The 27,538-nt window shown below is 43.2% G+C and overlaps 1 long non-coding RNA gene across 2 annotated transcripts in view; it reads right to left on the bottom strand.

The window, feature by feature from the left end:
- Positions 1–27,538, bottom strand: part of LOC141101797 (uncharacterized) — a 218,948-nt gene that overhangs the window by 26,360 nt on the left and 165,050 nt on the right. The gene's annotated exons all lie outside the window — the stretch shown is intronic.

Raw genomic sequence — 27,538 nt, 5'->3', positions numbered from 1 at the left:
ATGTCAAATTCCAACAGCTGATGTGCTGGGAGGGAGAGGGGGCAGGTACAAGCCATGTATGGCCCCCCGGGAGGAGTGAGCGCCGTCCCGTCCGTGGCGCGCACACGCGGGCCTGTGCGTCGGGGTGTTGACCCGCCCACTCCACCCACTGACACAGGATGTTTCCCTGGCGAGCTGCGCATGTCCGCCAGGGTCGCAAGATGGAGGCCAGTCAAGAATAGATATTGACTGTAGACTCACATAGTGCCGCCAAGGGTAATATGACCCGGGCGGCTTTTTGTGCCGGGCGAGTAACAAGTTTAAAGTGATCCTGTGATGTTATGAAAAACATCACATTGAGGGTATATTATAGCAGTAAAATAAATAAAGAGGTACAAATAAATAAATAAATAGAGGTACAAATTTGAAAGTTTCTTGAAACAAGAGAATGTTGGTGACAGGCATAGTCTCACATGTATATATGACAGTATGGGATATAAATTTATACGTCAGAACATATACAAGTTTTTAGATCGAAGAGTATACATGGGTAGAGGATTCGAAACATGGAGCTAATTGATACATATATGGGAAGGGAAGAGAAAGACACAAATTAGTAGCATAGTCAATAGTGATCTATTTCATTAGGGAATGATGAAAACCTCTTAATCAACAAAGAGATAGTAGTAACACCTCTTATCAAAATGGGAGGATTCATAAGGGTATTTATATATTAGGCATAGAATCACATGTATTTTCTGCATGTACACATTAAAGTGATGTATTAGAGAATGCAAGTAAGCGCAAATCACATACAGTAGTACATATTTCATGGTACAGACATTATATAACACATTTGTGTTCATATAAATGTATGTACTTTCATATCCATTTAAAAGAGATCTATTATAAGTTAGACATAACATATATGTAGTTTGCGTGCCATGGAAAATATAGTAATGTAGTAATATGCTAAAACAGTATATGGAAACAAAAATTCATCATTATCCTATTCGTTCTAAGCATAAAATCTAAATATAAGTAGATGAAAATGGACCGCATGCATCCAAGCCCCAAAGGGGGAGGAGACGGAACAGAGAGAAGAAAAAGTTTCATCATTATTGTTCCCTACCCCCCGAGGAAAAGCCCTCAAGGAATGGTTTAAACCAGATTGTTTCGTTCAAGCCTGGAGGCTGAGTAGCCTTTAGTTTATGTATCCATCGTGATTCCATCTGTAGCAAAGTCTTGTTCCAGTCTCCCCCCCCGGAACTCGGATGCACGCGGTCCAAAATAAGAAACCTTATTGTTGGAAACTTTCCATTGTGCACTAATGTAGTGTGTCTCCCAAGAGGGAGATCGGGGTCGCAAGTTTTCATGTTATGTGTCTATATGCCCTTCTCCAAAATTCCACTTTTTTTTTGCCAATATAAAAGCATGTGCATTCGCACAGAAGCATATATATCACTCCATGGGTATTACAGTTGGCGAAGTGTTTAGGGTAAAAGGTCTGACCGTTAGGGAGGGTAGGATTTTTTTGGGTGAGCATGTACTGACAGTAGCTACATGCTCCGCATTTGAAAGTTCCCTTGTATTTACAGTGAGATTTACCCAATTCCCCCTTATATTCGCTGGTAGTGATTCTATCCCTTAAAGATGTAGCCCCTTTGAACGTAAAAAGGGGCTTCGGAGGGACAAAAGGTCCCAGTGTTGGATCGCATTGCAGCATATGCCAGTATTTTTCTATGATATTTTTAATTTGTTTTTGTTGATTGCTGTATTTTGTGATAATTCTTTTTTTTTTTTTTTACCACTTCATTGTTTATCTTTGAGAGACTTATTTCAACGTAACGTTCAAAACCCGTCCCTTCTCAAGTTCACATCATTGTGGTATCGTTACAAAAACACTGAAGAGAACAAGCGAAACAAAAGTCCCTTTCTTTTATTAATACCAAAAACCGTAGCAAAAAAAATTTCCCCGACCTACACCCCCCACTTACTACCCTCCCTCTCTATTCCCCCCCCCCCTTACCCCCAAATTTTTCCCTCTTTACCCTGATGTTGTTTCTTCTTAATATCTTATACCTTCTAACTTCTGCCAGTAACTGTCCGAGGTTTTGTATCTTTCCCACCCATTCCAGACAGAATTACATTTATCTAATTGCCCTTTATCTTTACAACAACGTAATTCCATTTTGTGGTAGTACTCCACTTGTTTAAACCAATCTCTTAAAACTGGACCTTTGCTCTTTAACCAATTTTTGGGGATCATACCCTTTGCTGCATTTAATAATTTTGGCATTATTTTTTCCATATATTTCTTTCTAGAAGAGTTGGTGTCATGAAACAGGCAGGTCAATCTGTTTTTTTTCTATATTCTCACCCGTAATTTCCTTTCTACTTATGATTACTTCTTGCCAAAATGCACTAATTTTCGGGCAATCCCACCATATATGTATCATTGTGGCTTTTTGTCTGCAATTTCTCCAACATAATGATGATCCCATTTGGTTAATTTTGTGGAGTCTCTCCGGGGTCATATACCACCTAACCAGGAATTTATAGTTCATCTCAATGGTGTTTGTATCCCTTGTTTGATTGTAGCCTCCTGCAATCATTCTCTCGATTTGTTGTTCTTCCAATTTTATTTCTAACTCTTTTTCCCATTTTTCTCTGAAGGAAGGCCTTTCTTGTCCTTCAAGATCTGTCACGAACTCGTAGACTTTCGAGATGCCTCCCTTCAGGGGCATTGAGGTCATACAGAGCTTTTCCAGCCGGTTTAATCTTTCTCCATCTCTAAACGGGTGCGGTGATGTATTTATTAAGTGATTTAATTGAAAATATTCCCATTCACGTAATTTCGCACCGAATTTGATCTCCAATTCTTGTGCGGATTCCAACTTTCCTCTTCTAATAATATCTTTAATTCGTGGATTCTTTATTTTATTTATCCTCACCTGGTGTAAAAAAATTTGTTCCCGTAAGGGGCGTTAACGGTGAATTATGTGCCCATTTTTGTTTCCGATATAGTGCATCCCAAATTCTAAATACGTTTTTGTCAAATCATGTGCGTTAGGATCTAGTATTCTGTATTTAAAATCCAAATATTTTTTGTGAAGTGTGGTTTTACTTAAAGTGTTTTCTATCTCTATCCATTTTTTTTCTTCGTTTTCTTTTGTCTATTCAATCATGCATGCTAGGATTACTGCTTTATAGTACCTCAAGATATCAGGTGCTGCTAAACCCCCGTGCTGTCTTTTCCTGGAAATGATTGCGAATTTTAGCCTTGGTCTTTTATTTTGCCATATATATTTTGTTAATATTTTTTGTATGATTTTGAAGAAGCTCTGTGGGATTTTTATTGGTAACATTTGAAATTTGTACAATATTTTTGGTAATATTGCCATTTTAACCATGTTGACTCTTCCAATCCATGATATTGATTGTATGTTTACCTTCTTAACTTCTGCCTTGATCTCGTTTAATAGTGAGATGTAGTTTGCTGGATAGATTTTCTCGAGTGATGCAGTTAGCTTAATTCCTAGATAGGGTAAATCCCCTTTTACCCACGTAAATGGAAATTCTTTTTGAAGGGCCAATATGTCATTTTTTCTTACTCCAAGATTCAGTATTTCTGTTTTAATGGGATTTATTTTGAAATTTGAGAGTTCGCCGTATTTATCAACTTCTGTCAGGAGATTTAACAGGGTTTCTCTAGGCTTAGGCATAGGCCGCGACTTTATGTTCTTTTCCCCCTACTCTCACCCCCTCCATCCCTCGGTTATTTCGCAAAGTCGCAAGGAAAGGCTTCAGTGACAGTACATATAGAAGAGGCGAGAGCGGGCATCCTTGCCGCGTGCCGTTGAGCATTTCAAACACTGGTGACATCTTACCATTTACTTTACACTAGCTGTAGGTCCTTTATAGAGGTTCTTGATCCACTTCATTATTTTAGGCCCTAGACCAAGATGTTGTAACGTGGTCATCATAAATCCGCAGTCTACCCTGTCAAATGCTTTTTCTGCGTCAATTGACAGGAGTAGATCTGGGGAAACATTGGTTTTCTTCTTTCGCAGCATTAAGATTGTTTTTATGCTGTTGTCCCTTCCTTCTCTTCCTGGAACAAACCCAGTCTGGTCCGGGTTTATCCATAGTGGCATCAACTTTTTTATTCTGGTGGCTAGTATTTTAGCATATAACTTCGTATCCGTGTTCAATAGAGTGATGGGCCTATAACTTGAACAGTTAACTTTTACTTTTCCTTCTTTGGGTATTATGGTGATATGTGCCAGAAAAGATTCTTTTATGATGTCTTCTTCTTCTCCTATTTTGTTCAAGTATTCACACAATCTTGGGATCAATTGATCTTGAAATTTTTTATAATATCTGATCGTAAATCCGTCTGGCCCGGGACTCTTACCAGTAGGAGTTTATTTTAATGCCATCTTGATCTCTTCTTGTGTTATCTCTTTTTCTAGGTCCATTAAGAGCTCAGGTTCAATTTTTGGAAGACTTGCTTTTTCTAAATAGGTTAAATCTAAATCAATTGATCTTGAAATTTTTTATAATATCTGATCGTAAATCCGTCTGGCCCGGGACTCTTACCAGTAGGAGTTTATTTTAATGCCATCTTGATCTCTTCTTGTGTTATCTCTTTTTCTAGGTCCATTAAGAGCTCAGGTTCAATTTTTGGAAGACTTGCTTTTTCTAAATAGGTTTGGATCTGCTTCATTCTTCTTTCCGCTTTTTGGGTTGATTCTTGTTTTTTTTATTGCATATAGAGAGCTATAGTATTGTGCAAAAGCTTGTGCTATATCCATAGTTTTATTTTTTATTTCTCCTTTTTTATCTTCCCTATATAATTTAAGGTCTTCTTTTTTCTTAGGAGATTCGCAAGATATTTTCCTGCTTTATTGCCCATCTTAACCGGTTCAATACCGGGCATTTTCACCCCCTTCCTTCCCAGACCAATTTTTAGTTTTCAGCGCTGTTGAAATTTAAACGACAATTGCGCGGTTGTGCGACGTTGTACCCAAACAAAATTGACGTCCTTTTTTCCCCACAAATAGAGCTTTCTTTTGGTGGTATTTGATCACCTCTGCGGTTTTTATTTTTTGCGCTATAAACAAAAGAAGAGTGACAATTTTGAAAAAAACACAATATTTTTTACTTTTTGCTATAATAAATATCCCTAATTTAAAAAAAAAAAAAACACATTTTTTCCTCGGTTTCGGCCGATACGTATTCTTCTACATATTTTTGGTAAAAAAAATCGCAATAAGCGTATATTTATTGGTTATAGCGTCTATAAAATACGGGATAGATTTATGGCATTTTTTAAAAAAATATATTTATTTATTTTTTTTACTAGTAATATCGGCGATCAGCGATTTTTTTTCGTGACTGCGACATTATGGCGGACACATCGGACACTTTTGACTCATTTTTGGGACCATTCACATTTATACAGCGATCAATGCTATAAAATTGCATTGATTACTGTGTAAATGTGACAGGCAGTGAAGGGGTTAACCACTAGGGGGCGGGGAGGGGTTAAATGTGTTTCCTAGGGAATGCTTCTAACTGTAGGGGGAGGGGACGCACAAGGGGAGGAGACCGATCAGTGTTCCTCTGTTCTGGGAACACAGATCGCTCTCCTCTGAACTGACAGGACGTGGATCTGTGTGTTTACACACACAGATCCACGGTCCGGCCTGGTTAACGGGCAATCGCGGGTGCCCGGCGGACATCGCGGCCGCCAGGCACACGCACCGGGTCCCGAGCAACGCGACGGGAGCGCCCCCATAGGCGGCCGGGATCCCGAGGCCGTCATATGACGTCCACCCAGGATGGGAGATCCCATCTGTGGACGTCATTTGACTATAGGCGGGTAGGGAAGTGGTTAAATCTCTCACTTACTACCCTATTGATTTCCTTTCTATCTTCCTTTTCCAGCAGTTCCTTTAGTTGTTCTCTTTTTAGGACCAGGGCCCGGTATATTTCTCTTTTAACTTCCTTTTTATGCTTTTGTTCCTGGTTGTGGATTTCATTTTGAAGTTTCAGTATGTTCTTTCCCCTTTCTTTCTTCCTGCTTGCTCCTATAGATGTTCATTTTCCCCTGATGACGGATTTATGTGCCTCCCATAGGGTTGCTCTTGACAGATCTGGGGTGTCATTTTCTTGAAAATATTTTTCGATATTGTATATTATAATTTTTTCGGTATCTCCATCATCTAATAACTCTTCATTAAGTCGCCATGTACTTCTTCCCATGGACTCTCCCCGCAGGTTCATTTGCAGAGAAATCGGGGAGTGGTCTGATAATGCTGATGTTTCAATTTTTGTCTCCAGTACTTCCTCCAGTAGTCTGTGTTCCACAAAGATGTAATCCAGTCTGGTGTATATTTTATGTACTGTTGAGAAATAAGTGTAGTCTTTTATGCCTGGATGCCATATTCTCCATGCATCTACTAATTGTAGATCGTGCAGTTTTTTTTTTAATCCTCCTTAGTTGTTTTCTTTCTCTGTCTGGAACAGTAGACGTGGAATCTAAGTTGTAATCCATAATAAATTTAAAGTCGCCCGCTACTATTAATTTGCCCTGTTTAAATTCAAATAGTTCTGTCAATTTCTCGACTAAAAATTTTTTAGGATTTTTGTTGGGGCAATAAATATTTGCTAATGTGTACCTTATACCCTGTATAGTCCCTTCAAGGAAGAGAGAACATCCTTCTGGGTCAGCTTTTATCCTTTCGACAACAAAGCCACTGTTTTTACCAAACCCTATTGTGACTCCTATTGATCTTCTGATTGGCGAGTCTCCGTAGTACCATTTTGGGATATTTTTTGAGTATATTTTCACATTTGAATCCTGCGTTCTATATGTCTCCTGCAGGAAGATTATATCAACTTTAAGTCGTTCCAATTCCCGCAGAACTGTACGCCTTTTTTGGGGTGAGTTTAAACCTCGGACATTATATGTCAAAATTTTAACTTTATTTAATTCTGCCATCTGCAATTCTGATTACCCGCATGCGCCCCCCACAGGAGAGCCCACCCCGGCCAGCAAAAAGGGACCCGGGGGGGGGGGCTCCCACCCGAGGGCCGGCAGCCGGGCAAGCTCCTCCATCCAAGAGGTCTGTCAGACAACACTATTTTTTCTGGTAAGGTAATCCTAAACCCTCCCCTGTTCACCCCCTTATTCAGTTTTCTAATTCCCCCACTCCCCCTCCCACCCCACAATCCCAAACCCTAGCGCATTTGACCGAGAGGTCATGAGTAGGTACCTTTTGGTTTTAAAGGTTTCTTATCTCCACTCCTTTACCCGAGGTGGAAATCTGTTCGGCCCCCTGAACCACCCTCTTCCCCCCGACTTGGGTGGTATCAACAGGAAGCACTCTTTCTTCCAGGTCCCCTCCCCGTACCCCACCGGTGCCTCTTTCTTTTATTCTCTTGTTTTACCCCTCTACCTGTCCCCCCACCCCACCCCGACCTCACAATCTATTTCCTATGGACTAACTGCCATTGTGCATTCTCTCCAGTCTGCCTATCTAATCTTTTAACTGTTTCTTCCGGGTTTTTTGGTAGGGGAATTTCCAGAGTTTTACAAAACTCTGGGATTTCTTCCGGAAATCTCAGTTTTGTGGTTCTTCCATTTCTTTTGACAAGTAAGCACGCTGGAAAGCCCCAGTTGTATTGAAGTCCATTTTCTTGCAGTGTTTTTGGTAACGGTTTTAGTGTCCTCCTTCTTCTCAGAGTGTCCTGGGATAGGTCCTGATAAATCTAAATTTCCTTTCCTTCAAATACAATTGGTGATCTCGCCTTTAAGTTTTTCCAAACTTGATTCTTTCCTTCTAGACTGTCAAACCTGACTACAATGTCTCTTGGGATCTCGTTCGGGAGACCCTGTGGCCTTCTTGTTCTATAGGCTCCTTTGATCTTTATTTCATTTATTGGTTCCCCAATACTTGTCAGATTGAGAACTTGCCCAGTCACTTCTTTTAAATTTTCTGTTTACGATAATTCCGGGAGTCCACGGATTCTTATATTCTTCCTCCTTTCTTTATTTTCCTGTTCCTCAGATCTATATGCCAATTCCTGTTGTTCTTGTTTTAGAATTTAAATTTCGCCTTTTAACTCTTTTATTCTTCTTGTATGCATGTCTGCTTTTTTTTCCACCTCCTCCACTCTAGCAAGCATGTGTCCCATATCTTTATGAAGTTTTGTCATTTCAGATTTTAATGAGTTTTCCAAGGCCGCAAACATTCTTTCCATGTCTCTCATCGTTGGTAGTTGAACCGCTTTCTGATCTCCTGTTAGCCTAGGTAGGGTTTCAATATCATTTTTTTCTTCTAATCTATCTTCTGGGACTACACTGTTGTCCATGGTTGATTTTGTCTTTTTTTTCCTTAGCTTCAGTTAGTCTTCCTTTAGTACTTTGCTGTTTTTCCACTGTACAAACGGCTGCTTCCTCCTCCCCTCCCTGGGTTACATATCTATGCATTGGGCCAGGAGTAGGACTTGTGCTAGGGCGTGGGGATTTTATCACCACCCCTCCACCCCCTGCTACTTTTACCTCTCATAGAGGAAGGAAAAAAAAAAGAAGGGGAAAAACAGAAAAAGAATTCACACAGTTGGGGTTTGAACTTCAAACAGTTTTACCAGTCTCATTTTCTTAAGTCAGTCCCCTTTAATTACTTGTTGCAGAGTATTATTGTTTATGAAAGGATATCTTCCAACTTTCATTACATTTCTTACCTTTTTTTTCTTCCTTTCGTTTCCACCCCTTTCTCCCTCTTCCCTCCCTCCTTCCTACCTATGTAACCACTGATTTTCACTTAATAATGTCCTTATTAGCAATCTTCTTAAAACCTTATTCACAAACAGTGTTTTAAATACCGAAAGTCAGTAAATTTCTTTTCTTTTCTCTTAGGCAGATGTATATACAGTCAAATACACTTTACAACTTATTGCTTATCTGGAAACTGATGACAATGCGGTTCCATTCTAAGTATAAGCACTGAGACTGCGATCAGGAAGGGGGGGGGGGGGGGCATCAGGGTCCCCCTCTACTGCGTCTTATTCTCATTTAATTCATACATTTCAATCCAACAGAAAGAAATCACTTCTCAATTATATCTACCAGTTTACTTATCTTGAGGTGGGGGGGCTGGAATCTTCCTCCTTTATCAGCTCAGATTTCTCTTATCTCTTTTGTTGTATTTAGAGGTGATCTCCCAGCTGGATCTCTGTATCTGTTTAATCTTCCCTTTTCACGCTGCTCTGAGAAATTTAATTCCGCGGTGCGGTAGGGAGATGCATGTAAAGGAGCAGGGGGAGCGGAGAACCTCACCGCACTCACGATCCCCCGAGCCGACACTCTTTCCCTTCGTTCCCTTCACACCACCTCACCCTCCACACCGCTTGAATGAACAGATGCCTGCAGGCTTTGTGGTTTCTCCGGGATTTCCGGAGGGAAGTGGAGAGGGGGGTGACACTGCTCTGACCATCCACGCTGCCGCCGGGGTCCACCGCTGTGCCTTCGGATCACCGCCTCCGTCACTTCAATCCTCTCCCCTCTTCAGTCATCCATCATCAAAAGAAAACTTTCTTACTTTACTGCCCGGAGGGGTCTGATATCCGGGAGGAGGAGGAGGGGAAATGATGCTGATCAGCTGGAGGACAGTAGCTACTACATCAGCGAGGGCTCGCAGGGAGGGAGACACGGGATCTTACGGCGCTCCCTTGCACAGCTCCATTAGCAGACTCCTCCCTTCTTGTGATGATTCTAATGACATTAGTGTCATTTTGTTTGTCGGATTTCTCCGAGTAGAGTAGTTCTGTCCTTGATTTTAGGGAGGCTTTTTTGAAGGATCGTTTTAACGAAGTATGTGAGTAGCCTCGCTGTAGTAGTCTCTCACGTAATTTGTTAGCTTCAATTTTGAAAATATCGTTCGAACAGTTACGTCTTATTCTGAGATACTGGCTGTAGGGGATGGAGTCCATCAGGGGTTTGGGGTGAAAGCTAGTAGCATGCAAAATTGCATTGCTTGCAGCTTGCTCAAAATAACTTCCCCCTCTCCTCTGTAGATCTCTACATCCAGGAAGGTGACACATTGTTTGTCAAAAGACATAGTAAAATTTAGGTTAAAGTCATTGCGATTCATCCTCAAGAGACACTGCTGGAGTAGATCTGATGGTCCGTCCCAGATTATGAACATATCATCGATGTACCGGTACCACCCAAGAATGTGGTCCGTGTACATCGATAGAGTCTCATCACCTAGGAACATGGCTTCCCACTCCCCCAGGTACAGGTTGGCATACGATGGGGCACAACACGTCCCCATTACATCCCCTTGCACCTGGAGGTAGTGGGAGCCGTTAAAAGTAAATACATTATGGTTCAAAATAAACTCCAGCAGTGAAATAATGAACTCTCTGTATACAGGATCTACATTTTTGGCAGTTTGCATAATATGCTTTATAGCTGTTAGTCCTTTGTCGTGGGGGATCGAGGTATACAGACATTCAACATCTACTGTAACTAAAAGTGCACTTGCAGGAATACTAAGTTTGTCAATTTGCAAGAAATGGAGTGTGTCCTTTACAAAGGAAGGTAGAGTTAGAATGAACGGTTTCAAAACTTCGTCTACCAATTTGCTTGCGTTCTCACTTATCGCCCCTATGCCGGAGATGATTGGTCTTCTGGGTGGGTTTATTGTGTCTTTGTGGATTTTTGGCAGTGCATAAAACACCGAGGGTCCGGGGAAAGTTAATCCTAGTAAATTCCCATAGTTGTTTAGTAATTATGGAATTAGAACAAGCAGTGTCTATTAGCCTATAGAAGTCGTCATTATACTTTTTGACCATGCTTGCCGGAATCCGGCGATACCATTCCAGATTGTTTAATATTTTGTTGCACATGACGACATACTTGTCGTTGTCGAGCACCACGATATTCCAACCTTTATCTGTGGCCTTTATGGTTATTTTGTTATTATTTAATAATGTTTTTAGTGCTAGAGTTTCTCTTTTTGTTAAGTTCCTAGAGTGTGTTGTACGGATTTTCAATTTGTCTAGTTCTTTATCAATTAGTTTGAGAAAGGCTGCAGCGTTTGGGTGGGTGCTTGGCACTGGGCAAAAGTTTGACTTTTTCTTTAGTGCGGATTTGTTTATCTTAGGAATCCCGTCCGATGTTTCAATTGATTCCAAGATTTGGGAAAAATTGATGTTGTCAATAAGATCAGCATTATTTGGAATACGCCCCTTTCAATTAATGATTCAATTACACAGAATCAGCAACATGCATGGTATGATAGTTAGGTCTGTTGGTTTTCTATTACTCTTCTACACCTACTAGTAAATTATTTGCCATGTAGAAATACAATTTATACCAAAAACAGTGATTAATCTGGTTAGTGATGTTTGACTGCTATTATTTTGAACATAACTGTAGGTTGTTCCAACATCTTGGAAAACTAACCACAGATCTTCTGTGGATGTTGGCTGCCTCAAATCCTGTTTCTTTATGTAATCCCCGACTCAATGTTGAGATCAGGGCTCTGTGGGGGCCAAACCAACACTTCCAGGATTCCTTGAAATTGATTAACCACATGTGGCGCTATTTATCCTCTAGTGTAAAAGCAAACCAATATTACATCAATCATATGTACATAAATGCATATGGAAGAAAAGTAAAAATGAAATTACAAACATTTGTGAACAATCAATCAAACCAACATTGAGCAAAAAAAAATGAATAAACATAAATATCTCTGTGAAAGAAAATATCCAACTTGTCTTTAACAGTGCTTCTTATACTTCCAACCCCCACTAATGTGTATACAGCTACTTGATTTGCAAATTTGTGATTGATCAAAAAATAAAACAAATGAAATTATAAGTAATGAAAGAACTGTCATTCCATAGCGGATTAAGAGAAGCACCCCGGGAAAAGATAAAGTGAGCCAAGAAGAGGGCCTTTAACTACTTAGAGACCGCACACCTCATTCATACTGCGGCAGGGCGGCTCTATTGCATGTAACAACGTACCTGTACATTGTTTCGTGCACTAGATACTGTGGGCTAGCCACCTGCAATCGCTCCACAGAGAGGCAGAACAGGGATCTACTTATGTAAACAAGCCAGATCCCTGTTCTGACAGGGAAGTATACAGAGAGCTCCTGTTCCTAGTAATCAGGAACAGCGATCTCTGTGTTCTTCCTGTCAATCCATCCCCCACACAGTTAGAAAACCCACTTAACCCTTTGATCGCCCCTGATGTTAATCCCTTCCCTGCCAGTGTCATTTATACAGTGATCAGTGCATATTTTTAGTGCTGTATTGGTGTCGCTGGTACTCAAAAAGTGTCACTTAGGGTCAGATTTGTCTGTCACAATGTCGCAGTGCTGCTAAAAATCGCTGATCACCGCAATTACCAGTAAAAAAATTAAAAGTCCATAAATCTATCCTCTATTTTGTAGACGCTATAATTTTTGTGCAAACCAATCAATATACGCTTATTGGGATTTTTTTTACCAAAAATATGTAGAATACATATTGGCCTAAATTGATGAATACATTTGTGTTTTTACATTTTTTTTGGATATGTACTATAGCAGAAAGTAAAAATTTTTTTTTTTCAAAATTGTCAGTCTTATTTTGTTTATAGCGCAAAAAATAAAAACTGCAGAGGTGATCAAATACCACCAAAAAAAGCTCCATTTGTGGGAAAAAAAGGACATTAATTTTATTTGGGTACAGCGTTGCACACCTGCGCAATTATCAGTTAAAGTAACGCAGTGCCTTATCGCAAAACATGGCCTGGTCATTAAGGGGGTAAATCCTTCCAGGGCTGAAGTGGTTGGTTAAAAAGGCCTGCTTCTGCGTGCTCTTCTTTTTTCTTGGCGGCACCCCTCCTAATCTGCTGTGGAGCTGATGCTTGAAACTATACGAATATTATAGCATTGTAAAAGATCCGAGACATCTTTGGGTGCCCCAAGAGGAGTAGTAATGCGCCACGCATAGTGTGCTGCAGTAAACAGTGGGTGTGGCCAAATTGTGTTAACAGAGGGAGGGGCTTAAAAATAGGAACTTAGTCTACCTTAAAAGTGGGTGGTGTCAATAGAAAAGTGGACAGGTCAGTAGGGCAGAGGTTGGTGTCAGTAGAGTAGTGGCCGGTCTCAGTAGTTTTTTTTAATTTTTATTATTTTTGTCTTTTTTACAATATTATTTTTTATTCTTTATTTTACCATTTTTTAGGTGCCTGTGGGGGGACTTTGGAGAACTAACAGGGGTCTAAACAGACCCCTGATGTCTCACTTTTGAGACAGAGAAAGGGAATGAGGACACATTTCCCAGTCCCTTTCTCTGCAGCCTCAGCTGCACTGGACAGAGAATGAATGGGAAGTGCTCTGTGCTGAGCGGCTTCCTGATCATTCACAAACTGTAGCATAATAAACACAGTTTACTATGCTTTAGTTAGGAACTGCACTGCATTCCTGTACAATTCATATGCAATTCAGTGCGATGCGATTTAAGCCCATTCATTTTGCATAAGCTTAAATCGTACTGCATTACACCAAAGTTCTGCATGCACCCATTTTGGAACCGCACTGTAACTGGATTACATGGTCATTTTGTACCATGCGATCTGGTGCAGGCACTGCACTGCGTTTGTTACCTGCATTTGGGGTGTGGTTGATATTGCACTGACACCCACTGCAGATCGCAAGGGCAGTGCAATTTGAATGTGGTGCAATTAACAGACATGGATTTTGGGTTTTCCGCACCGCATCCTAGTGTGAACCTAGGTTCATGAACACAGTGAGTGATTGGTATCCTCCATCACACCTCTGTAACCCCCCCCCCAGCAAACATATATGTACCCCCAGTACGTCTCAGTTTTCTGGAGCACAATTCTGCACCTCCACCACATCTTTTTTACACCTTAGCACAATTATATACCTCCCAGCACATCTCAGTACGTGCTAAACACACTTCTGTACCAACCCTCAGCACACTTCTGTACCCTTCCCTCACCACATCCCACCCCATGGCCACCCACCTCTGCAGTCACTGTGTCACTTCCTACTATAAGTTGTTGCAGCTCATCTGGTGCCAGCAAGCCAGGCTGGGATTACACCCTGAGGGTTTCCTAATGATTGCATATCCCACACAATGCCAGCTAGTTGCTGTAAGGCAGCATTACAGTCACTAGGCTTGTGTACTGAAGCCAGTGCTGGCCCAAGAAGAATGCCCCGCCCTGCCTCACTTCTGAGTCTAAAAGATTATATCTGCATGCTGGAGGTTAAATAAAAGGGAGTTTTTTGTGGGCTGGAAGGGGACTGGCAGTATGTCAACATCCCCCCGCAGCCGTCAGGAGAAGTAGGGCTGCGAAGGCAAGAATGCTGGCAGCAGAAGGAAGGTAAAAATGGAGTGGAGTGGTGGAGGGCAACATTTTCTAGAACCAATCAGCAGTATTGAATTCTGCAGCCGCCGAAAGCTGTTGGTAGGGAGAGGAGGGCTTTCAGTGGCTGCAGGGGGATTCAATACTGCTGATCGGTTCTAGCAAATGCTGCCCTGCCAAGGTGTGACAGGGAGACCACATGGCACTCTGGAGCATGGAGACGGCAGTGCCCGGGGCAACTGCCCCCCCTAGTTTCGGCTCCGCCATTGCTTGTAGACTCTAACTTTTACACAGACTAAATAATGTACACTGATTTGGGTTATTTTTACCAAAGAAATGTAGCTGAATACATTGTGACCTAAATTTATTTAAAAAAAATGTATTTGTAAAATTTTACAACAAACTGAAAAAAAAACGTTTTTTTCAAAATGTTTGTATTTTTTTCATTTTTAAAGCAAATTTTAACCCAGTGGTGATGAAATACCACCGAAGAAAGTTCTATCTGTCTCAAACAAATTGATAAAACATTTTGTTTGGGTACAGTGTTGCATTGCCGAGTAACTGTCATTCAATATCTGACAATGCTAAAAAGTGGAACTGGCCTGGACTGGAAGGGGGTGAAAATTTTTTTTATCATTTCTATAATTTTTTTTTTCTATGAGACCTGATTTCAAATAGGTCTAAGGCATCAGACTTAGTTTAAATTTCCAATAATACAGAAAATTACTCAATTTGGCCTACAAACGAAGTGTATTCAGAGCAGTGCTGTATTTTAGCCTAGACCGACAAGGCCCAGGCCTAGGGCGGCACTTTGTGGGGGGGGGGGCCTCCTCCCGAGTCAGTCCATTCACTGCAGAGTTTGCTGGCTGAAGCGTCTCTTATAGAGCAGAGCGTGTGCTCAGTTTCCCCCCCTCCCTTCCACACAGACAGGAGAGCAGAGAGAGCGAGAGAACTGGTCAGCCTCCTTTGTTGTGATTCCAGCAGGTGCACATGGATTGGTCGGATTGTGGCTTCAGCTGGCAGACCCAGCTACATTCTGCATATCCTGAAGGGGGTGAAAGTAACTAACATACCCATCCTCCTCACTGTCTCTCCTTACAAACCTCATGGCTTATCTGTGCTCCAGCTTCCACTTTGTTTCACCTATCTCCCTGTTATCTGAAATAAGGACAACTTTCTGATAATTAACCCTCTGTGTCCTTGGTGCTGGGGGAGGCCTGTGCTTTTCTTCTCTGTTTCAATGGACACATGTATACTGCTGCTTACATATATTGTAATAACTTTACAGCTCAATATCTGCAGGATGGGGCTTCTGGAATCAATGGCATTTAACACCCGGTGTCTGCTTGTAAGACCCCTTTCACACTGAAGCGTTTTTTAGGCACTTTTAGGCTAAAAATAGTGCCTGTAAACCTCCTTACCTGCAGCCCCAGTGTGAGTGCCCAAGAGCTTTCACACTGGGGGGAAATGCGCTTGCAGGATGTTAGAAAAAGTCTTGCAAGGAGCATCTTTGGGGCGGTGTGGGAGTGGTGATACACCACTCCTCCTCTGCCCCTGCCCATTGAAATGAATGGGCACTGCTGCTGAAGCACCTGCAAAGCGCTTCAGCAGCGGCGCTTTTCCTGCACATTAACCGTTTCTCCGGCCGCAAGCATGGGGTTAAAAGTGTTGCGCTATCGGCCAAAAAGTGCTGCTAAAACTAGCGGCACTTTACCGCTAACGCAGCCTGCTGGCAGTGTGAAAGGGGTCTATATGTGTTTAACCTTTCATAGCTACCTGTATGGCTAATGCTGCCTTCTAACATATAAAGAAAAGTGTAATTTCTGATCATAGATCAGTCTGGATTTTATTACCCATCCTGCTGACTACATTAAGCCCAGGTTCACACTGAGGAGGGTTAGAAATCATTTGAGTTGGCAACGTAGTCCGACTTTGAGGGGCGATTTGACAGACATCTGTGCAGGAAAGATGTCTATACAAATCGCACCCTGAAGTCGCTAAAGTAGTGCAGGAACTATTTTGGGAATCAGTGTGGCACCGCAAAGTTGGCATCGCACCAGTTCGGACGGTGCCATTGCCAGCAATAACTGATGTGAATGGGTGCTGACAGAGGAACTGCAGTCTGCTTACATAATTTGGTATTATTAGAATGCAATTGGAAACCCTTATTGGGCACTGGTGAGGCTGCGCCGATGGGCACTGCTAAGGCTGCATTGATGGGCACTGGTGATGCTGCATTGATGGGCACTGATGAGGCTGCGATGCTGGGCACTGGTGAGTCTGCATTGATGGACACTGGTGAGTCTGCATTGATGGGCACTGATGAGTCTGCATTGATGGGCACTGGTGAGGCTGCCTTGATGGGCACTGATGAGGCTGCCTTGATGGGCACAGATGAGGCTGAACTTGGTACCCACTTTTAATGTACAGAGAGGAAGAGGTGGGGCTCTAAGAGGAAAAGGTGGAGCCTAAAGAGAAAGGGTGTGGTTTGCAGATGACAGGGCAGGTCTTAAACAGGAAGGGGCATGGCATTGACGGAAAGGGGTGGGTCATATTTAAATTAGGGGGTACACAAGTTTAGTCAGGCCTAGGGCAGCACAAAAACCTAAATACACCACTGATTCAGCGCAAACAGTGACAAAGCTACAGCCAATCTTTGAACAATAGGCCATTTAGATCAGTAGTCGTCTTCTTAAACTACATAGTTACATAGTAAGTGAGGTTGAAAAAAGACACAAGTCCATCAAGTCCAACCCTATGTGTGTGATTATATGTCAGTATTACATTGTATATCCCTGTATGTTGCGGTCGTTCAGGTGCTTATCTAATAGTTTTTTGAAACTATTGATGCTCCCCGCTGAGACCACCTGTGGAAGGGAATGCCACATTCTTGCCACTCTTACAGTAAAGAACCCTCTACATAGTTTAAGGTTAAACATCTTTTCTTGTAATTTTAATGAGTGGCCAGGTGTCTTGTTAAACTCCCTTCTGCGAAAAAGTTTCATCTCTATTGGCCGATTGGCCACCGAGGAGGAGGGAGGAAACGTAAGCCGCCGCCGTGATGACCCGTAGAGAGCAGGAGAATGGAAGGCCGCCGGTGATGTGGTAAGTGTTACCAACGGACCGATTGATGGGGGGGGGATACTGTTTGCCACCCCCCCAAAAAAAATTTCCACAGGCCGCCACTGTTTTCTTGTAGTCTTGAAATTACAATTTATATGATTCCCCCTGTGATTCTTAGTAATCTATCTAGCTTTGCGGGGCTGATTGTGGCCAAGCTAGAAGTAAACCAATCCATATCAAATACACGGTGGTGGTACATCTATCCATCTCTTGCAGGACTGCTGTACATTACATTGCATCCCGAACAATTTTCCTGACACTTGTGGCTGAAATTTTTTTTTTAACACAGGAAATGTTTATTGAGTAAACTGAACATTACACTTGAGAATGATGAGTAAATGATACTTACAGGAGCACATGAAAACAATTAACACAGATTAGGATACTATATATACCGACGTAACTTTGGGTCAGGGCCTAGAGTCAGCCACATGTCTTATTCGTAAGTAGAGAAAAAATAATAGAGAAAAAATAAATAAATAAAAAGGGATCCCTTTCTTTTCTTCATTAAATGTGACATCAACTGTTTATGCATTGTAACATTAATGGTATTCATGTCCATCTCTCGTGGGAATCTACATGGCCCAGGAATATTTCGTTAGGAAGAGGGGGGGGGGGAGGAGGGACCAGAGGGGTAAAACCAGAAAAGCAAGGGATAGTTGAAGAAGAGGTAAAGGGAATAGCTATCGAGGATGGGAGGGGGAGAGAGGGAAGGAAAAGAGGAGGGATGGAGGGACAGGAGAGACCCCTTAGGAGACATACCAGTGTATTTTAAAGATTATCTTCACGATAGAAAAGAGGTGAGAGGAGAAGGTTGATAAGGAAAGTAATAAGAAGTGGGAATCCGAATGAGCTTGGATACTCTTGGTCGTGCCAATATCACCATTTTACAACCCCTGGCAAAAATTATGGAATCACCAGTCCCTGAGGATGTTCCTTCAGTTGTTTATTGTTGTAGAAAAAAAGCAGGTCACCGACATGGCCAAAAACTAAAGGCATTTCAAATGGCAACTTTCTGGCTTTAAGAAACACTAAAAGAAATCAAGAAAAAAAATTGTGGTGGCCAGTAACAGTTAGATTTATAGAACAAGCACAGGGAATAAATTATGGAATCACTCAATTCTGAGGAAAAAATTATGGAATCACCCTGTAAATTTTCATTACAAACACTAACACCTGCATCAGATTAAATCTGCTTGTTAGTATGTAGGTAAAGAGGGTAAATCATCACGCAGTGTTGCACAAGATGTTGGTTGTTCACAGTCGGCTGTGTCTAAAACATGGACCAAATACAAACAACATGGGAAGGTGGTTAAAGGCAAGCATACTGGTAGATCAAGGAAGACATCAAAGCGTCAAGACAGAAAACTTAAAGCAATATGCCTTGAAAACAGAAAATGTACAACAAAACAAATGAGGAACAAATGGGAGGAAACTGGAGTCAACATCTGTGACCGAACTGTAAGAAACCGCCTAAAGGAAATGGGATTTACATACAGAAAAGCTAAAAGAAAGCCATCTCTAACACCTAAACACAAAAAAACAAGGTTACAATGGGCTAAGGAAAGGTAATCGTGGACTGTGGATGATTGGATGAAAGTCATATTCAGTGATGAATCTCGAATCTGCATTGGGCAAGGTGATGATGCTGGAACTTTTGTTTGGTGCCGTTCCAATGAGATTTATGCAGACGACTGTCTGAAGAAAACATGCAAATTTCCACCGTCAGTTATGATATGGGGCTGCATGTCAGGTAAAGGCACTGGGGAGATGGCTGTCATTAAATCTTCAATAAATGCACAGGTTTACATTGAAATTTTGGACACTTTTCTTATCCCATCTATTGAAAGGATGTTTGGGGATGATGAAATCATTTATCAAGATGATAATGCATCTTGCCATAGAGCAAAAACTGTGAAAAAATTCCTTGAAGAAAGACACATAAGGTCAATGTCATGGCCTGCAAACAGTCCGGATCTCAATCCAATTGAAAATCTGTGGTGGAAGTTAAAGAAAATGGTCCATGACAAGGCTGGAGCCAGATTGATGAAGAGTACTGTTTATCACTCATTAAGTCAATGCCTCAGAGACTGCAAGCAGTTATAAAAGCCAGAGGTGGTGCAACAAAGTACTAGTGATGTGTTGGAGTGTTATGTTGTTTGTTTTTCATGATTCCATAATTTTTTCCTCAGAGTTGAGTGATTCCATAATTTATTCCCTGTGCTTTTTCTATAAATCTAACTGTTACTGGCCACCACAATTATTTTTCTTGATTTCTTTTAGTGTTTCTTAAAGCCAGAAAGTTGCCATTTGAAATGCCTTTAGTTTTTGGCCATGTCTGTGATCTGCTTTTTTTCTACAACAATAAACAACTGAAGGAACATCCTCTGGGACTGGTGATTCCATAATTTTTGCCAGGGGTTGTATAACACCTTCTATAACTAGGTATATGGTCTCCACAACCCGCTTCCAGCCAGCCAGCCAGCCTCCCAAGACCCAATTCTCCGGCGCACTCACACCGCCAAATGTCAAGCTTCAACCCAAGCCGCCCAGATTTTGTCAAATTTCTTGGGACAGTTCCTGCCCATGTAGGTGAGCTTATATAGTGGCAGTACCGCATTTATCTGTGCCCTCCATGCCCCAACAGTGGTGGCGTCCGATAACTTCCAGCGCAGCAAAATCTCTTTCCTAGCATAATAAGCTGCATAGAACACAAAAAGTTTGGTATACTTGGCTGTGGCCAAATTATCTGTAATACCCAAGAGGAACACCATCAGATCAACTTCCAAATGCAGCCCTGCCACACCATTTATATCCGTTACTATTTCGCGCCAATAGGTCTGAAGGACCAGGCACAACCATATTACGTGAAAGAAAGTCCCCACCGACTGTCTGCATTTGGGACACCCATCGTCCAGCCCCGGACAGATTTTGGACAATCTTTGTGGGGTGTAATAGACTCTATGAAGAAACTTCAGCTGGACAAACCTGTCCCTTGCTGAAATCATGAAAGGTATGCATTGCTGCAGACCCTCTGACCAGTCTTCCTCAGTCAGAGCTGGGATATCTAACTGCCATTTATGGAAAAGGGGAAGCATTTTAGAAGTGTCTTTGCACGTAAGTCTAAGGTATATGGAGGATAATGTTCGGTCTAGGTGATCAGTCATCAACAGGGATTCAACTGAGTGAGTAGATAGCTCTATCCCATGCGGGAACTGCGCTCGAACTGCATGTCTCAGCTGTAGGAAACTGAAAAACATCCACGAGGGTAGGTTATATCTAGTCTTCAATTCTGGAAAAGAGAGAAGTTGACCCTCACGAAATATGTGGCGCAATGTACGGACCTCGTGTCTGGCCCAGACCTGAGGGTCTGGAACAGATTGGAGGTGTGGTATCATTGGGTTACCCCACAACGGGGTGTGCGGAGAGATAGCACCCCCGCTGGTAAGATACGAGGAAACCTGCTGCCACACCTTCACCGTTGTTTTCATGGGTGTAGTGACTTGTGGGCTGTATTTCAGGCCTCTATAGACCAGATTACTGAGTTCAGAGTATGAGCCCAAAATCACTGCCTCCAAATTAACCGCTGGGTTGGTTTTATCCTGAGCAAACCACCAGCGCACAGTGACCAGCAGCGCCGCCCAATAATATTTCCTAAAATTTGGCAGGGATAGGCCACCTTCTGTAAGCGATAACTGTAACGTTTGTTTGGCTACCCTGGGTGCTGCCCCTGCCCATACAAAGGAGGTGATAGTTCGGTCTAATTTGAGGAAGAATGAGTTTGGGATGGGAACCGGGGTGTGACGAAAGGCATATAAAAATTTTGGGAGGAAGGACATCTTGATCAAGTTCACCCTCCCCACCGGGGTTAGCGGCAGTGCCCTCCATACCGCACATTTCTGGATGAGTTGATTTAGAATGGGATAGATGTTTTCAGCTAGATAACATTGCAGGTCTGGTTGGATCTGGATGCCTAGATATTTAAATTTAGCTACTGTCTTAAGGGGGAGGGGGGGGCCCGTCGACACCGGAGCATTCGTCAGGGGAAACAGGAGAAATTTAATAATAATAATTATTAATTAATTATTAATTAATAATAATTAAATAAAAATTAATAGATAAAGCCGCTCTGAGAGATTGCTGGGTGTCACGAAGATACAATAACATATCCGCGTAGAGAGATACCTTTTCAACTAGGGGCGGGAACGAGATGCCGCCCACCTCAGGGGATGACCTAAGGAGTTCAGCCAGCGGCTCGATCGCAAGAGCAAAGAGAGCCGGCGACAGTGGGCAGCCCTGCCTGGTGCCTCAGTGGAGGGGAATAGAGGCCAATAGGACCTAAGGAGCGCTCCTCACGCACAGCACATTGCAAGTCCGCTCTATGTACCTCGTCTCTAGTAGTAGCGTATTGAGTTTCTAATTCGGCTGCCCTCTGTTCAGCCTGGAGTAGAGCTGCCCCAGTCTGACGTTGGGTGCGAGCAATCGCCATCCGATAATGTTCCTGAGCATAATACTTAAATGTCTCCCAGCTAGATGCGGGTGTTGTAGCGGCGGGTTTGTCAACCCAAAAGTCCCGCATTGCAACCTCCGCGTCCCGCGCTATACGGTCATCTGAGACCCAGAATCGTGATAGGCGCCAAAGACATTCAGTGGGGGCAGGATTCACATTCAAACTAAGTAAAAGAGGAGAGTGGTCCGATATGCCCCTGGGCAGGTGAGAAATCTCTTGAACCATATTGAGGACATTGGCAGTGACGAACACCAGATCGATACGGGACATAGCCCTGTAGGAGGCTGACTGGCAGGTGAAGGATCTCAGCAGGGGATTTTTCCAGCACCAGACGTCTGTAAGACCAAACATAGAAGCCCATCTAGCCAATGGGGATTCCGTAGCCGTGTCTGGCGTCAGCCTATCCAGATTGGGGCACGGTGGCATGTTAAAATCCCCCGCCAAGATGACCTTGTCAGTGGAGTACCCTGTAATAAGAGTGGCAATCTTAGGAGTACCACCATCAACACCGGTGGAGGTACATACAGTCCCACAATTATCATGGCTACATTGGCAACGACCGCATGCAATATTACAAATCTACCCTCGGGGTCCAGGTGCAGGTCAAGCAGCGTGAAAGACAGGGCCTTGCGTATCAGTACGCTGACTCCCCTGGCATACGATGAGAACGTGGCATGATAATAATGGCCCACCCACGGTTTTTTAAGACTCAGAACCTGACCTCCAGTGAGGTGGGTCTCCTGTAATATACAGATATCCGGGGAATGTGATTTAAGGGAATTAAAGATCAGTGAACGCTTCGGGAGTTCATTCCCCGAATGTTCCAAGAGATTAACTTTATAGGAGCCATAGGGAGTCAGAGCACATTGCAGCAACCCTTAAAATGAGAAGCACACCGGAACCCCTTGAGGAGAGAATCCAGCCCACCTCCCACAGCACATCATAATTCATCACATATATTAGCATCAAGTAGCATGAGCCTGCGTAATATAAAATAAAACATTCCTGTGTATAACTTGCATAACTTCTCCCCTCTAAACGTACACCCCCCCCAACCCGAACACCCCCCCAAACCTGGGCATGCCTGTTTCCCAAAACCAAAAAAGGTCATGAACCTACTTAATGTACAGTGTTCCTAGCCTGAGGAAGATGCCGCCATCAAGCGGGAATAAACACGTTCTTCTCCTGGCCAGTGCCAGGGGCCCAGACTTGGTACAAACAAAATTGTTGAAAATCCCCCCCCAAGAACACAGTTAACCAGGATGAGGCAGGTGTCTCTACCCACGATCCAGGGGAGAAAAAGTGTTCATCCAAATAAACAGTAACCACGGCTAGTAGCAACTTGTTCACTAGTGCTCCCGCCGATCCATTCCCGCTCCGGTACAACTTAATGGATTAAGTGGAATAAGCAGACGTTCGGGAGCCAGGGCAGTCTGTACAGTTCCATATTAGATAGGCGGAAACCGCCAAACGGTCAGAAGATGCCCAACACATTTTGTAATGAGCGTGCTGTAGCTAATTTGGGGGATAAAATCCCCCTGAAATCACCGCTCCCTGTTTTAGGCTTACCCCAACCTCAGCGCCAACAGAGCAGAAGAGTAACTCAGGGGGTATAATTACGGTTGTTCCAGATCAGGGAAGGGTACATCATCGCCTTGCCCCCAGATCGATCAGTATGTTAGAGTCCCGGAACAGCATATGTGAAGAAGGGATATCCAGATACCTAATGTCTAGGCAGAGTGTTCAGCCAGCGCGAGGCCTCATCTGGGGATGTAAAGAACCGGACAGTCTCACCGTCTTGCACGCGGAGTCGGGCAGGAATCAGCATACTGTAGCGTAGTCCTTTAGCTCGTAGGGCCTGCTTCACTGGATCAAACGACTTCCTTTGCTTCTGGGTGTCCACAGAGAAATCCAGAAAAACATCAGGCGGGCCGCCTCGTGGCGGATGTCCGCCATTTTGCAGGCCTCGCGTAGTATCAGATCCCGGTCCCTGAAATTGAGCAATCAGAATATAAATGTGCGAGGCGGAGTCCCAGGCGGGCCACGGGCCGGTGGCATCCTATGGGCCCTCTCGACTGCAAAGTGGGGTGAAAAGCTCGCCTGGGGAAACAGGGTGCGAAGTAATTTCTCCGTATAGACAGTGGTATCAGAGCCCTCCGACCCCTCCGACCCCTCAGGGAGTCCTATGATCCTCAAATTATTGCGACGATTACGGTTTTCAGAATCCTCAGCTCTTGCTTCCAGGTGTTTGACCCCGACTTGTAGAGTATGCAGAGAAGCCGAGTGATCTCTAATCGTGTCTTCAGCATCCCCCACCTGGCACTCCACCTCCGTCACCCGCTGCCTCACTTTTTCGAAGTCCTGTCTAATAAGCCCAATGTCCAAATGAACTGTGTCAATCTTTGTTGTGAGGGTGGACAGGGAGGACTGACACCCCGTTATGGCTTTCATCAGGGCAGCAAAGTTGCTCTGTTCAGTGAGAGCTGACTCCGAATCCTCCGTCTGCGTCGCCATGCTGGTCACTGCCTCCACATGTGCGGCCGCTCCACCTGAACTAATCCGCCTATTACTCGGTTTGTAGTGTTCCAATCGGCGCCGGTTTCGTGTCCGCATCGGCAGGGGGGGAACAGGAGGCACCTCGAATGGGTCTGGAGATGTGCAGAATGAGGTAAAAGATTTAATTCCCCGCGATGGCTGCAGAGCTCCCTAGCTAAACGTCCTGCACCATCGCCATCTTGGACACGCCCCCGTGGCTAAAATTCTAGTTGGTCTACCTGACCGTGGTTTGGTTTCAACAGAACCCCTCATTTTCCACTACTTGATTAGAGTTTGAACACTGCCGATTGGCATTCTCATTTCCTTGGATTTCTTTTTATATCCCTTTCCTATTTTATACAGTTCAACTACCTTTTCCCGCAGATCCTTTGACAATTCTTTTGCTTTCCCCATGAGTCGGAATCCAGAAACATCAGTGCAGCACTGGATGAAAGATGCAAGGGTCTGTCAGGAGTCCAGAAACTCATTGACCTTTTTATACACAGACACACAAATTACAAGAAAACAGATCACAGGTGAGGATGGGTACCTTTTTAGAGTTGAAAATGTTTTTATTGTTATAAAACAACAAAAGAACTAATACAATTGACATAAAGTAAAACATATTGAGAGATCAACCAGCGAGCAAAATGGCTATCGCCCACAGCTAAGCTGATAGTTATTAAGTAAATTTTTATATAAATAAATCATGTCAAGTATCAGGATAGAAGGTCAGGAAGAAAAGAAAAAAGAAAAAAAAAAGAAAAAATTAGAAAATGAGTAGGGAGAAAGAAAACAGAAAAGAAAAAGGGGAGAAAGGGAGGGAAGGGTAGGGAGAGGGAGTTTCGCTGGCTGGGGTTGAGAAGGAAGGACCCCAGATCCTCAAATATGGTCAAGGGATCAGCGGATATTCGAATTTATAGGGGAAGCTGTAATCTGGGAGGCAGGAAGCAAGGAAGACAGCGTATCTGAGGAGGAGAAGCGCCGCCAGACCGACCATAAAATTGTGAATTTCTCGTAGGTGTCATTGTCAAGCGCCAGCATCTCCTCCATACGCATAATGTCATTCATGGTGGAAGTCCAGAGAGACAGTGGGGGGATAGTCGCTGTCTTCTAGAAAAGGGGTATGAGTTGACGAGCCGCAGACAGGAAGAAATGTAAAAGATTGCGCTTTTGAGAGGCTATTGAACCTGGCAGAATAGATAGGAGGGCTATTTCAGGAGTCAAGTGCAGAGGATCATCGTAAATTTTTTCATAAACCTGGGATACCTGACTCCAGAAGGGCCGAATCCGATCACACTCCCACCAGCTATGTAGATACGACCCTGTTGTAAGAGAACAACGCCAACACAAAGATGAAGTTGAGGGGAAAATTTTCCGTAGAGAGGCGGGGTCCCTATACCACCTCGCCATGACCTTAACATTTTTTTCTTGTGAATAGCATGAGATTGAGGACTTATGTGCGAAATGGAACGCAGTTTGCCAATCCGCTCTGGAGATGGTCTTTCCCAGGTCTGCCGACCATACTCTAGTGTAGGTGGGTAGGTCTTTCTGTGTAAGAGATTGAATAAGACTGTAGATACGCGAGAGCAAGTGTCTAGGTAATTCTTGCAGAGAGCTGAGGTGTTCAAAGTCAGTCAAGGGGCGATGGACCTGAGAGGAAGAGAAAAGATGTTTGGTAAAGGTGGAAAGGTGTATGGAAGTGAGCCAGTCTCGATTTCCTGGAGGGATATTTGGTGTTCCATTGTCTGTCTGAATAAAGGAGTGTGCTTGGGGCCAAGAGGAGCGGGAGAAAGAACCAATAGCATAAGCCCCTATACCTTGTGGAAAGGCGGGATTATCGAAAAGTGGTGATAAGGGAGATGGGTCCGAAGATAAAATCTCGCATAGACCTCTCTTATACCAAAGTATGAGGGCAGCTGTAGTGAGGGGTGATGAATCAGCCAAAACTGATAAGTTACGTTTATAGCCCCAAAGTAAAGCCCTAAGGTCAACGGGGGACATATCCTGTTCAACCATAACCAAAGCTTTTTGGGAAGGTCGTGGGAACCAATCAAGGATACGTGCCATTAATGTGGCTTTGTAATAAAGCTCAAAATCAGGTAGACCTGTGCCTCCTTGCAATTTTGGCCGGGTGAGTAACTTAAATTTGATTCTCGATAATCCTTTATTCCACAGAAAGCGGATGGAAAGAGAGCGCAGAGTAGAGAAAAAGGATTTGGGTACTATGATCGGGATGGTCTGAAATAGGTAGAGCAATTTAGGTAAAGTGTCCATCTTAAAGGTATTTATGCGTCCAAACCAGGGTATGGGTTTGTCCCCCCAGGAGGCAAGATCTTTACGAAGTAGGGAGAGGAGGGGGATGTAGTTCAGTGTAAAGAGAAGTGATAGGTTAGCCGGTATGGTTACGCCTAAGTACTTAATGCCCTTGGTCTGCCAGTGAAAGGTATAGTTGGATTTGAGGGAGGACAGTGTGGGAGCAGGGAGAGAGATATTAAGCGCCTCAGTCTTGGAGATATTGAGTTTAAAATGACTCAAACTTCCGAAACGTTGGAACTCCAAGAGCAAGGAGGGGAGTGTAATATGTGGTTGGCGTGCATAAATGAGTAAATCATCAATGTAAAGTGCAAGCTTATGGTGTGCGGAAGGCGTGCGTATGCCTTGTATGGAATCATTTTGGCGAATGGCACATGCTAGATGTTCCATTACTATAACAAAAAGAAGGGGTGAAAGGGGGCATCCCTGGCGAGTCCCATTGGAGATATCAAATGCAGCTGAGGAAGTACCATTAACCAGGACCGAAGCAGAGGGATTGGAGTAGAGTGACATAATTTTGGAGATGAAAGGGGATCCCAACCCAATTTGCTCAAGGGAAAGTTTTAGGAAACGCCAGTTAACCCGATCGAAAGCCTTCTCGGCATCAAAGGAGAGAAGGCAGATCTGTTGATGGTGGAGTTGGGCATAGGAGATGAGGTTAATAGTTT

The sequence above is a fragment of the Aquarana catesbeiana genome, linkage group LG06, assembly GCF_042186555.1.
Source record: "Aquarana catesbeiana isolate 2022-GZ linkage group LG06, ASM4218655v1, whole genome shotgun sequence".
In the NCBI taxonomy this organism is placed as follows: domain Eukaryota; kingdom Metazoa; phylum Chordata; class Amphibia; order Anura; family Ranidae; genus Aquarana; species Aquarana catesbeiana.
This window is presented reverse-complemented; position numbering and strand designations above follow the sequence as displayed.